Source organism: Schistocerca serialis, chromosome 8 (genome assembly GCF_023864345.2).
Source record: "Schistocerca serialis cubense isolate TAMUIC-IGC-003099 chromosome 8, iqSchSeri2.2, whole genome shotgun sequence".
Lineage (NCBI taxonomy): Eukaryota > Metazoa > Arthropoda > Insecta > Orthoptera > Acrididae > Schistocerca > Schistocerca serialis.
Window position 1 is genome coordinate 476,769,017 of NC_064645.1, and position 11,691 is coordinate 476,780,707.

Below are 11,691 nucleotides of genomic sequence, written 5' to 3' on the forward strand. Positions count from 1 at the left end.
ACAGGGATCCTCCGCACACTGTTCTCTTGGGGCTTTCGCTGTCGGTTGCCCCTTTTTCTTCGCGAATTTATGGCAGAGCACACATTTAGGGTGCGGGTGAACACTACTCTCTCCCGTACTTTCTCCCAAGAAAACGGGGTACCCCAAGGCTCCGTGCCAAGTGTTGTACTGTTTGCCATTGCCATAAATTCAATTATGGTTTGTCTCCATCCTGATGTCTCGGGCTCCCTCTTTGTGGGCGATTTTGCGATCTACTACAGCTCTCAACGGACCAGCCGTCTTGAACGACGTCTTCAAGGATGTCTCTATCGCCTCCACTCTTAGAGCATCGAAACCGGCTTCCGTTTTTCTCCCACTAATACTGTTTGTGTTTATTTTTGGCGTCGTACAGAGTTTCTTCCACCTTTCTTACATCTAGGACCTGTAAACCTTCCGTTTTCGGACGTTGCTAAATTCTGGGGTCTTAAGTTTGACAAACTGTGCTGGTCCTCCCACGTTTCCTATCTTTCGGCTCGCTGTCTGAGATCCCTCAACACCCTCCGTGTCCAGAATGGTATCTCCTGGGGTGCGGACCGAGTGGTCCTTCTCCGCCTCTATCGCGCCTTAGTGCGCTCGAAATTGGACTATGGAAGCATAGTCTACTCCTCTGCTCGGCCGTCTATTCTTCGGCGTCTCGACTCTATCCACCACCGTGGATTACGTTTAGTGTCTGGATCGTTTTACACCAGCCATGTCGAAAGCCTTTATGCTGAGACTGCTGAACCTCCGCTGTCCAATCGGCGAGCTGTCCTAAGTAGTTATGCTAGCCATCTGTCTTCCATGCCTGCTAATCCGGCCCATGACATTTTTTCGACGCCGCCTTGTATTTAGGGTATGCAGGCCGCCCTTCCTCCCTACCACCACCGGGAGTCCGCTTCTGTCAATTGGTCCATTCTCTTTCCTTCCGCTTTCCTAAAACCTTCTTGACAACTTGGGGTACAGCACTGCCTTGGCTCCGCCCGCGGACCTGCCTGCTCCGTGACCTTTGTCGGTTTCCCAAGGATGGTACCCCCTTCACTTGTTTATCGTCGGGCATTTTCTGCTCTGTGCACAAATGAAGGAAGCCACATTTATTTACACTGATGGCTCAAAAACATCGTTAGGTTTAGGGAGTGCCTATATTGTTGGCGACACCCCAAATCGATTTCAGCCTCTCGACCAGTGTTCGGTTTATACTGCGGAGCTTTACGCTGTTCTCCAGGCTGTCCAATACATCCGTCGCCATCAGCGGATACAGTATGTTACCTGTTCAGATTCTCTCAGCTGTCTCCTCAGTCCCCAAGCCCTCTACCCTGTCGACCCTCTGGTCCACCGGATTGAGAACTGCCTACGCTTGCTCCACTTGGGGGGCGTCTCTGTGGCGTTCCTGTGGATCCCAGGACACTTTGGTATCTGCGGAAGTGAGGCGGCCGATATAGCGGCCAAGGCTGCAGTCTCTTCTTCGGCCAGCTATTCGCACGATTCCCTTCGCCGATCTACGGAGTGTTCTATTTCGTCGTGTTCTTTTATGGCATGCACATTGGTCGACACTTACCAATAATAAATTGCGGGACGTGAAAGCTCTTCCCCTGTGCTTGGACCTCTTCCTCCCGAACGCGTTGTCGGGAGGAGGTAATTTTAACTAGGCTCCGGATAGGGCACTGTCTTTTTAGCCATCGGCAACTTTTAAGTGGCGATCCTCTCCAACTCTGTCCCCACTGCTCTCAGCTGTGGACGGTTAGACACCTTTGGAGTGCCCCCATTTTACTCCGTTACGCGCCCGTCTACAGCTGTCGCCTGATATGTCACTTTAGCAGATGACACGCGCTCAGCCGATCGTGTTCTTGAGTTTTAGTGCCAGTGAGATGTCAGTCATTTGAAGCTCGTTTTGGGGACAACCAACCCCCTTCTATAGTGGACTTCTAAGCTTTCCTTCTGTTTTTAGTTTCTCCAATTTTTTGCGTTTCGTTCCCATTGCTGCTGGTTTCCAGTTTCGTTTTTTAGTTTTTCCTAAGTCACAGACCTGGTGCTAATGACCGTTGCAGTTTTGCGCCCTAAAACCATAACAAAAGAAAGCAGAATCTTTGTTAGAATTTCCAACGGACTTAAGCTTGCTAACTACTAAGTACTGCTGCATGTTCCCTACACCTACCGCTACAAGAGGTCCCTCTCCAATTAAGTTTAACAGTTGGTCAAATCTGTAGCATATACGCGTATTAAAACTGTCAGATTACCTCCTCCTAGCCGCCTTCCTACCAAATGCATGCCGGCCGGTGAGGCCGTGCGGTTCTAAGCGCGTCAGTTTGGAACCGCGTGACCGCTACGGTCGCAGGTTCGAATCCTGCCTCGGGCATGGATGTGTGTGATGTCCTTAGGTTAGTTAGGTTTAAGTAGTTCTAAGTTCTAGGGGACTGATGACCTCAGTAGTTAAGTCCCATAGTGCCCAGAGCCATTTGAACCATTTTTTTTTAACCAAATGCATGTTTTCATTCCCCAGCGCCCTTCAGCCACCCCGACCTATCTGCTTCCTCCTTTGCGTCTTATAAGTGCATATGAAGGGCACACGTCTTAGTCATCTGCTCCTGTCAACTTATTTCTGCTACAGATTCTGCGTTCCCAGGAGACGATCTCGCTAGAATTACCACTGGTTTTCACATTGAATACCCCAATGAAGATACTTTCAACAAATCTCTCACCGTAACCCACTACTCAAAAACCTACGACAAAGCAGACACTTCGACTCTTGGTAAAATTTTTACTGAAAAAACAAACTTTACGTTACCTAAGGTATAATTGAACGGACAATAGTGGTCTCGAAACTCCCTACTGGGAAAGAAACTTTTATTGATAGCACTAAACAGTAACTAATACAAATACCACAGAACTTCAAAATTTCTTAGCTAAAACTAAAAAGTCAAGCGGCCACTGGAACATTCAACGAAATTTAACTGAATGAAAATTTTACTGCAACTTTGCACTAGATACAACAAAACACGAGCTATATACTGTACAAATTTCACTAAACGACTTCAACGCAGGGAACTACTGTAACAGAAAACATAGGGGGCGGAAGTTTCCGAAAGTTGTTGAAACCGTTATTTCGCAAAAAACGGCGCGAGACACCGTTGAGAACTACTAAATTTAATAACTGTAAAACAGTGCACAAAGAACTTAGTCAGTACTTGAGTTTATAGCAGCTACAACTGCAACCGCACGCCGCGAAATGCGAACACACAGCTGAGGCTTGAGCCTCAATGAACGATGTAAGCACACTCACGAATAACAGACCGCTCGAATCAATAACAAAGAAAGAAAGACTAAGTAAAATGAAAGTCCACTAATAAGTTAATTTTACAGAAAATATTAACACAAACTGTACAGTAAGTATCTGAAATCTAAAACTTTATAAAATATTGGCGAGCAATTTGACCAGCAGTCTAGCACACCTGCCATCACACGCTAATATAACATAGTTTCGGCGTTTTGCACGACCGTGTGATTAGTTACCGCTACAGATACATATTCGGAAATTAGAGTCCGGATGTTTTGCGTTTAAATTTACAGCGGCGATAACGAGATGCTACCTTAACTGTTACGGTACTGCTACTATGTTCTTATGTGGGTTGTATACCGATACCAGTGAGGTGTTATCTCCTTTGAACTTTATAATGATGGCGATGGTCTCTAGTATCAAGTGCAGGGAACTAGATGTCGTGTGTTCTATGTCTTCGTGAATGATGGTTGTGTCGTCACCCTTCCTGCCATCCGCGAGGTCGGCACTATAGACGCAGTAACCTGGATTGCTTAGCTGTTTGTATGGCGTCAGCAGTGTCTCATTTATGATAGCGGTTCGGGTACCATTTCGGTTCTACTGGACAAGATCGCGGGGCATGCCAAAATAGGTAGTTTGTTAACGTGTGCATCACGGGGCTGGTGTTACCCATGAATTGGTGCAATCAGTGGTGTGGTAATAGTTTGTATGTTGGTTCAAGTTGATCTAACCCGACATGAAGTGAGTCGAGACACGCACCATGATCTTCAGGACTATTTTAGTGATCGTGAGTCAAGAGAATGTCCCCATTATTCTTCGAACTGTTGATGTTGGGAGTGTCGGCCTGTAGGTTATCAGTGGTGCTGGCGCCGCTGGTACTGATGTTGGTGTCGGGTTTGATCTGGTTTGAGTCGGCTGTTCGTGGAGTAGTTGTGGGCGCCTGTGTGGTCTCTGTCGCAAGTGGGTGTGTAATGTGGGTCGTTGGGTTGGTGTCAGTTGTGTATCGGCGTAGTGGTGTTTCATCTGTGTCCTTGTCATGTAGTCGTATTCCGTTTGTTCCACTCGTTTCTCCGCCTCCTCTGAGGCTAAGACTGTCCCTGGGTGCATTTTCTGTGGCTTGTGATGGGCCGAAATCTACGGTCTCGGAATGGTTCGTATTTTGTGTTCGGTGGTGTAAACGACGCGGATGTAGTGTTGGGTGTTGCGTGTTGTCCACCTTCTCTGTGTGTTTCTGGGGAAGTTTGCTGTGTGGGTGCCCAGCTCTGACGTTTCTAACTGTACCACGTTTCTGGGGTTTCCAGCTATCACTCCAGCAAAGGATACTCCACTCCTTCCTGGGAGTGGGGTTGGGGTGTTTCGGAGCTGTGACGGTGGTAGGCTTGGTGTGTTCTGCTGATTAGCGTCTGAGCCTTTCTGTAGGTAATGCACAATCTGTAGTTGGTCGCATTGGCCTCGCCGCATTTGCGTGGTGCTGTGTGCGAGGATTTACGCTATTGTCAGGCCACCCGCGCATTTGCGGCAGCGGGTAGTGAGACCGCATCGAATACCCGTTGCACAAAGCACTGGCCGTTGGGGCATTTTTCGAGGACGTGCGGTGTGTAGTATATCTCTAAATTCACGGCCATATTGAGAAAGATTTCGTCTGCAGCATGCCACGTGGTTTGACTGTGTGAGCCATCTCGGCCATGTCGCTGGAAGGAGGTTTCGCTGTGCCGAACTTATTCGATTTACGCGAATTAATTACCATCCTAGAGCAGAGAGTCCGTTGCGTACTGTCTCGGTCGCAGTTCGTGCATCAAACCACTTGATATTGCACTGCTTTCTTTCTGTATGTAAAATGTTCCACTATCCTTTTTTTTTTCCAGAAAGTCCGGTAGTTTCATTTCTTGGTTGCCACGTACAGTGCGACGTGCTCCCATTGAGTTTTGAATAACACTTCGTCATATGATTGACTAGTAAATCTATGGAGTTTTCGTTTGTCTGTGGAGGAATAGAAGACGACCACGATACAAATTCTTTGCATACTAGTTGAAATTCAAATGAATTCTTTGAAGGCTTGGTACGTAGAAAGTCGTAGTTCGTGGGATGTTGGTGTAAGCCATGAAGGCTCGTGGATAGGTAAGGTGCAGGTACTCCAGAGGCAGGTAAACCTCTCAAGGACAAGTTTTCCTTCAAGAATTTGGAATGTCTCCTAATAAATTACTGTGGAAAAAAGATAGTGAAGAGCCTCATAGTTCTGGAGCGGAATTACTTGTTGCTGGATGAGAACATGAAGCTTGGCATCTTCATTGGTGGGACAACTGAGTAATTCAGCCAAAACTGGATGTTTCAGAAGTGCACTCGGTCTAGGTATTGTTCGCTGAAGAGTTAGTGCTTGCAGGTGAAGATGCAATCGCTGCATAATCTAACCATCGACGCTGGATCGGAACCACAGAGTAGAGCACTACTGTGGTGCAGTGGAGAGGCGATCTGCCGTCCTCCTGCAACAGAGCTGTTCGGCACCTCTCCATAGACTCTTCGGAGAAATGTCTACAGCCGGTAGAGCTCTGGAACCACTTCGTGGAGAACGTGACTGGCTCTATTAATTGTTCTAGGGAAGCAAATGTTTTTTATACGCATAGTATTGTCATATTTCACTTTCTGCGGATATTCTACATCTACATCATATTCCGCAAGCCCCCTAATAGTGTGTGTGGCGGAGGTTACTTTCCGCACAAAGATTTGATCACTCCAACCCTGTTCCACTTGATAATAGTGCGTCGGAAGGAAGATTGTCGGTAACGCTCTGTATTGGCTCTCATTTCTCGAATTTTCTCAGGTCAGCGCGCGAGATGTGTGTGGAGGGTGGGGGAAGTTAAGGTGTCAGACCCCTCCTGCAAAGTGCTGTCCAGAAATTACAAAGGTAAATGTGTTCGTGATGCACAAGTGTCGGAGACTTTAAAAACTTTTGGCTTTTACTCCACATATTTACTTCCTTGTGTGATTATTTCTGACATTGTCTGCGTAATGTGATGAACGTTGTGTGTGTCGCGTACTTGCCTCAGTATGGCGAGATGATTGATATTATGGGGGAGAGAACAGTATTAGGGATTGGATAGAGGGATTTTCCCTTGGACTTAGTCGTCCAAGATCGTCATGGGGCGTTTGTGTTTGTAGCGGGACATGTCATACGGGAGCGGATGAGGTCATTTCCTGATCTGGAAGAGATCTCATAGAAGGCCCTTGCTAGTTACAGAAAACGTTCTTTCAGCAGTGGGATTTCAGCTGCGGTGTGCAGATAGTCGGTGGGGAATACCATGGGTAGATACAGTGCCCTCTTGAAGGTGCGGTTCTGCAGACAGGGCATGCGTACACCATTACTGGCCATATAAAGGCCTGGTATACAGAGCAGGAAAGAAAGCTGGTTGTGTTGAGGACTGGGTATAGGATGAACTTCGTGGCACAGACCTCTCTGAGGACTTCGTCTGTGGGGTTTTCACGTAAGACGAGTCAAGGGTTACGCCAAGATACTTCGATATGTGAAGATGGTATCCGTTCTTCTGGACATATACAAAAGAACAGATACCATAGGTGACGGTGCAACTCTCTAGAATGAACGCATAATTAAAGAACCCAAGTTGCCGACAGGCGTCGATATACATCAGCGGGGACAGTTGAAAAGGTGTGCCCCGATCGGGACTCGAATCTTGGATGTTCTGCTTACATGACCTGCGCTCTATTCATCTATCTCACGGGTAGCGTGCAAGTGATAAATCCCTGCAGTCTATCATCTGTGCCCTCGGTGGCTTAGATGGAGCGTCTGCCATATAAGCGGGAGATACTGGGTTAGTCTCAGTTGGGGGCACACATTTCCCTGTTGATTTGTATCAACGCCTGTCGGCAGCTTAAGGTCTTGATTTAATTATCATTTCAAGATACTTTGCGGTCCCGTGCCAGGGAGTTGGGCTCCGTTTAGGTGTTGGTGGAAGGAGTGGGGGGGAGGAGGGAGGGAGGGAGGGAGAGACGTTGAGGTGGGCCGCGCCTCGCGCCTTCTGAGTCTCCGGGTAATCAGCATAGCCTTTCTCAGAATTGGTTAAGCGCCAGTGGTGGGGCTCAAGTTTCTGTGTCACGTAAGACAATTTGTAGCCTTTGGATGACCAGGTCCTCGTTAGTGTTGCGTGTGTAGAAGGCTGTGTCTGCATATTGTGCGGTGTGCACCAGGGGGGCATTGATGTGTCAGTAGTGTAAAAGCTGTACAGTACAGACACCAGACCAGATCCCTGAGGCAGCCCGGCTCGGATACGTCTTTTGGTGGTTACTGTTTCTACTTTAACAGAGAAAGTTGTATCCATGAGGTAGCTTTTAATCTGCTTACATATGCTCTCAGGAAACCTTTGTGTGTCTAACTTGCGGAGTAGCCTTCGATGCCATACTGAGTCGAAGGCTTTGACTATGTCTAGTTGCACTATCCCACAGTAGCCTCTGTGGTTGAAGCTCCTTGTGGCTCCTTCAACCACTCTCACGATCTGTTGTATGGCAGAGTGGTTCTGCCGAAATCCGAATTGGAAATCCAGTAGAAGTTTCTCTCTGGTAATACGTTCCTGTATAGGTATTAGCTGGAGGCGCTCCTATATCGTGCTGAGAGCTGGCAAGAGGCTAATCGGCCTGTAGTGCTGCGGAAATAGAGGATCTTTACCTGGTTTGTGTATCGCGACCATTTCCCCGTGTTACCAGTAGGTTGGGTAATCGCAGGTACGACTAACCTCGTTGACGTTCGTGAGGTGTTAGATATGAGGCCAGAAGGTTTCTTAACTAGCTAGTTGGTGACACGTCCTGACTCCTTTTCTGTAGGGAATGACCTAATTATTTTGCCACATCTTCGGGGGCGAGAAATGGGGCTTCGTCCTCTGGGTCAGCCTCAGCATTGAAGAAAACTAGTTGACGACGCACTTCCTCTTCATGTTCATCATCCCGGGGTTCCGCTGCTTGAAACTTTCTCAAAGGAGTCGGTGAGGGTGTTGGCCTTTTTCAGCATGGCTGTAGGCCAGACCCCTGGTCGTGCAGTGGTGGCATCCTTGCATGTCTTTCGGTGAATTGCTTGGTTGCTTGCTTGCCAAAGTGTGTTAATGTCTACTTTGAGAGCTGTGAGGCGGCTTTGCCATTGCTGGTTTCTGTGCTGATTGAGCGCTGCCTTCTCTCTCTGTAGACGATTAAGCAGCCTCCTGGTGGCCAGATTTCTGGTGATCCTTCACTAATTTGACACTCTGTTCTTTTGTCGGATTTGGGTTAGCAAATGTTCATGGAGTTGTACTTGCAGGGGCGGGCTGTCCCTCTGTGGGCGAGTGTCATCTTTCGCTGGCCTGCAAGATGGTACCTGTCAGGTCTTGTAGCGCGTGTTCTACTGTTTCGGCAGTAGGTGGCGGAGCGTGAGCGATATCAGAGGCGACAGTTTCTCGATATCTCTCCTAGTCTGTACGTTTGTAAGACGTCTGGTACCATGGAAGTGCTATCTTTTCTCCCATATCGACCTCTCGAATCACTGGGTTGTGGTGGGAAGAACTTTGTTGATTGTCCTTGCGGCCACAAACCCTGTGAGCCTCCTAGTGAGTTCTATGTCTAACATGTCAGGCCTATCTCCAGTTTTTGGGTTATGGGTGGGCTCGGCCGGATTCCATATTTCGAAGTGATGGTCGCGCGCTAGTTGTTGCAGTTAGGAGCCTGCCCTGGAGGTTACTCCAGAGTTCCAGTCGGGGTGTTCGGCACTGAAGTTTCCTCCTATCAGGAGCTTGCCTTAGAATTGCCCCCGAGCGGCTATGTTGCCCTCTTCTATCTCGTCTTGTGGGGGTCGGTAGATAGCAACAATTGTTAGGGGTCTGGTGCCAGAGGTTGCTTCCACTGCCACTGCTTGGATTTTATTGGTAGCAGGTAAGTATTGCTGGTGGTGGGATCCCTCTTTTTCATGGCCAATCCTCTCTTGGGTTGGCTTGTGTATACAGTAGCTAATGTCAGGAACAGTCGCTTTTATTTCCAGTTTTAGGTGCGTTCCTCCCATCATGCATATGTCGATGGAGAACTCTTCCACGAGTTCCCTGAACTCGACAACTTTATTAACGACGACATCTGCGTTAAAGACACAGTCAGGCCTTGGATACTTCGTATGTCCATGATGTTTTGAAACTACTAAGGAAGTCGCAGAGGGGAGCGACTGCTGGATTGCTGCCTTAAGAGCAACGAGGATCAGAGTATTCTGCCTCTGGGCTTCACTGAATTCCTTCATTATTTCCATGATAAGGTTCATTGTCTAGATGGTAATGCCTAACAACTGATCTGAGGGGGTGGACAGAGTGTGGGGTTTCCTATGGCACCCTTTACCTTCTGTCTGTGGGTCCATGTGTAAAATTGTACAAGCCCTGGTGCCATGGGGTTTGGCGCATTTTCTGCAGCGCACGGGCAACTGGCAATACACGGCTCTGTAATCCAGTCCCTGACACCTGAAGCATTTCAGCACTTTGTTCTGGCGGCGGAGCGGCTGCGCGGTGACAGGGACTGCCAGAGAAACCTTGATCTCCCGCCTGTTCTGGGTTTACATGGCAGTGAGACTACGTATAACGGCCCCTTACTATCTGCCCCACTTTTGCCCATCTGCTCAACAGTTTTTACAAAAAATCCCTAGGCAGTAACGCCTGTTTTGACTGCCTGGGGGAGGGCCGTCTAGCAAGGTCCCTAATAACGTTTTTGTTTCTTGTCTTCGTGTTGGGGAACGTATAGTGCGGTATATTTTGTCAGTGAGGGCCTCGTTTTGGTGTTGTAGTCTTCTGTGTTTTGTAGTGACTTTTTCACCCTGTTGGTTTTACTTCGAAGCTGTCCCCCTTGATTTGTGTTTTTATAATTTCGTAGAGTTCCCCGTAGTTATAGGGAAACTCCGCGACCATCGGTGGAGGCAGTGTTCTGTACTTCTGTTTCGTGTGGTTCCTCTGACCCATCGGTCACCGCCTGAAACCCGTTTGGGATGTGTTCCACCCCTCAAGTGGGTGGAGGTCTAGGCTAGCGAACAGTTTTTCTCGCCAGCACAAAGCCATCCGAATCCTCCCCAGTTTCGTGGTTCCCTTCCAGGACGAAAAGTGCAATCAGTGACACAGTAACGACGGGCTCCTCAGGGGTAATGGAGGGTGGGGCGTCAATTTTGGTTGGTGGGGTGGGATTTCTGCCCTTCTGGTGTCTATCGTTGTGGTCCTTCTTTGCACGCCGCTGCTTCGTGGACGTAAACTTAAGTGGGGATTTAAGGAATTGGGATTTGGTGGGGGGGCTGGTCTCAGTTGTGGGTATGGGGACGATTTAAGTCCGTTGATGGGACTTCTGTTTGCCATCATTTAGGTCGAAGATGCGTTGGGTGAGTCTGTTTTGGACGTCGGCAAGCACGAGAGGTCTCAGGAGAGGGAGGGGATCGCAAATACTGACAATGTAGTTACTTGTTTGGGTTTCATGTGTAGTCGAATTTTGTGTGGATGTCAGCATGTCCGGAGCGGAAAGGAGGGTTGTTGCTGGGGATTTCCAGTTACAGCCTTTGTGGGCACCATTGTTTTCCCAGTTGCATTGCTGGCCCTAATAACACGATGGCAGACGCAGTTCTGGACGGAGTTGGCGGAAAATTTCTTTGGTTCCGCGGCCTGCTTCCAGGTCCTGGCCTACTTTTCCCTATTCTTGGCGGAGCAGAGCCTGGCTCTGCGGCAGCCGAAATGCTCATTGTCGGTGTTAATCATGTCAGTCGGGCTTCGATTCCCTGCGCCGTCGGTCCGACTGCTGCCGCCGTTAACCAGTTTGCGTGCGCCGACCCAGTTCCGCGCCGGGTTGTGGAAGATTAGTCGCATGGAGTGTCTCCGGCGGCCTTCGTGGCAGGATCTTGTCAATTTGAGGCGTGACGCCTTGATGGAGCTAAGTAAGTTTCCACGCCTTGCTGAGTTGAAAACCTGTGCCTCGGTTTAAGATTGTCCGTTACGCGAATTTCAATGGCCTTCTTGAAGATGCTGTCCCAGTAGAAGATGGTGGGGGCCAGAATCTTGGTCTCCTTGCATTTCGCGTTGTCCAGTTCCCAAGCGGTGTTCTGCCAGTACCGATTTGTTGGGCTGTCCTAGGCGCGTGTGGCGTTGTTCTTTGCAATTACCTTAGACTGTTCGGATTGTTTGACCGATGTAGGATTTGCCGCAACCACACAGAATATTATATACGCCGTGGGGCCACATCGGTCTTTCACTGTCCCCAGTAAGACGCTTATCTTGGCCGGTGGTAGGAAGACAGTGACTATTTTGTGTTTTAAGTCTCCCAGTTTTTGATGCCACGTTGCCTGTATACGGTAGAAAGGCAAGGCCTGGTTCCTCATCTTTACGCTGTTCATCTGGGTTTCTGCTGTGTTTCCGTCATCTGAT